Source organism: Nicotiana tabacum, chromosome 12 (assembly GCF_000715075.1).
Source record: "Nicotiana tabacum cultivar K326 chromosome 12, ASM71507v2, whole genome shotgun sequence".
Classification (NCBI taxonomy): Eukaryota; Viridiplantae; Streptophyta; class Magnoliopsida; order Solanales; family Solanaceae; genus Nicotiana; species Nicotiana tabacum.
Genome location: NC_134091.1, coordinates 55075607 through 55077754, shown reverse-complemented (window position 1 = coordinate 55077754; position 2148 = coordinate 55075607). Strand labels below are relative to the sequence as shown.

The 2148-nt window shown below is 37.0% G+C and overlaps 1 long non-coding RNA gene across 1 annotated transcript; it reads left to right on the top strand.

Moving 5' to 3' along the window:
- The first annotated feature begins 423 nt into the window (after window positions 1-423).
- LOC107760036 (uncharacterized) lies at window positions 424-1834 on the top strand. The gene is made up of 2 exons (XR_001642320.2): window positions 424-561; window positions 1448-1834. It is a non-coding gene; the product is annotated as an uncharacterized LOC107760036 (long non-coding RNA).
- The last annotated feature ends 314 nt before the right edge of the window (window positions 1835-2148 follow it).

Genomic DNA, 2148 nt, shown 5'->3' with positions numbered 1-2148 from the left:
TTGAAACACAGGGAGTATATCTTTTTTATTTAAAACCTTGTAAGCATATGTTTTTCCTTTCTTGCTAGACGGTTCCATTCTACAAAAAAACAAAAGGAGGGGTTACCCATCGCTTCAATCATCAACTGAGAAATGATTGAATTGACACCGTCATCCTCGAAGAAGAGGCAAAGAGAACCTTTAGAGACAGCAGGACGGGAACCGTTTTCAGACGTGAAGAAGCAAAATCAAGTTCCTGAGGGTTTTTAAAAGTTGCAAAGAGAACCTTGTGTGGGAGGAGGAGGAGGGAAACCCGAGAAGAGGCCAGAAAAAAAAGTTTGTGTGACGTCGGGTATAAAGTGGCCAATTGTTCCGGATGGAGGCGTAAAGGAGTTGATTCCCAGATGAGGAGGAGGAGGAGGAGGACGACGTTTGGCCGGTTCTTGTGTGTTTGATCCGTCACGCAATCATTTTGGACACTTAGATCTTACTATTTTGCCGGCTGGCGCTGATGTTTTGCAGGATCGCAAAGAGTTCGTCCCATTTTGGGCCTCATACATCCGTCAGGTTCATCTATCCGAGGTTTGCTTCCTTTGAATTCTCCTTTTTTATTTTTCATTATATTATGATCCCTCTTCTTTTCCTTTTTTTATAAGATATATGTATTCCATATCATTTTATGTGACATTATTTGATTAAAATTTACTTAGTATTGAAAGCAAATTGGCATAAAATACCAAAATTTGACTACACAGAGTTTTCTATTATTCCGTATCTTAATCAACTTTTTTCTTGTCTACACATAGTTCCAACATGTGATTTTAATTTATATACGTCATGATTCATGCAGAATAGTGGGAAAACATGTAAGAATTCTAAAACTTATGAAACTGCACGGCATAAATGTATGTTTTGAAGGTTTCAAAAAAAAAAAAAAAAAAGTATCGCATTAATTATGAATTAGGAAACCGCATTTTTGTGCACGTAGTTAATTAGCTTGTAAAGTCTCTTAGGAGACTAGGAGCTGTTTGTAAATTAAACATTGGCTTGATGTGGTGAGAAGTAAAAACCACAACGTTTTTTGTAATATCTTCATCTGGGAGGATTTCTATGCATTTAGCCTTTGGAACCTTTGGACCAAAAGAAATCACAATAATTATGTTACCAATGATCCTTCACATAGCTTTGTTTGTATGCGCATAAATGAATTTAACCTTTTGACAATCAGGCCAACGAATCCCAGGAATATTAATACCATCTCTGTTAAGTTAAACACTGATGGGGGATTCTCTTATGGTATGAATGTTCTGAATCACACTCGTGAAGAACTACTTGCTATCAAGTTTGGTTTGTTGCTTGCACTGCACCACAAGCTGTTCCCATTGGAGATAGAAACGGACTCCACTCAGGCTCTATCACTATTAGAAAACGTTTCTCCTATTTATTGTTATATCATATATGATTGCAGGTTGTTATTGCACAGTTGGATAATCCAGTACAAACATAGGGCAGGAAACAAAATGGCACATATTTTGGCGAAGGAAGGATCAAGGTAGCCAAGCTGGATTGGAACCAACCATTTTGCAAATCCATCGTGCAGTACTAAGGCAGCTTCCTTAGCAGATAAGCTAAGGATCATTTTGTGTTAAAAACTTATCGGAAGATATTTGTAATTATTTGGCTAGCTTTGGGATGTTGCTAATTTACTCTACTACAACTAGGAATGATGATCCCAACGGGACATCTAGTTTGTGTGATGCTTCTATTACTCCTAGGAATGGTGATCCCGATACAGGATTTGTTTCTCGCGATTGTTGTTGAGATTTTTCTATCATTATAGTTTAAGTTATTTAAATTTGGTCTCAGTCGGTTAGAGGTTGCCCCAGATGGCTGCAATTATATTATTTGAAGTGGTTTTAATTTTATCAGCAGTAAGTGCTCTGCTCTTTTTACTCGAGACCAAGGGGCGTGAACTTGTTGATCATGTCTCTTTGTGGAAAGTTGTATACCAATTATTTGTTGTGTTATTATAATTTGTTGAAGATGCAACTCTCTAAGTCATGTTGGTACTATTCATGTTATAATTACGGGTAAAGGTGACTTCAACTTTACGTTTAAAGGTAACTTCACCTTAATTTCTTTTTTCTGCTGAGTTTTGTGGGAATTACA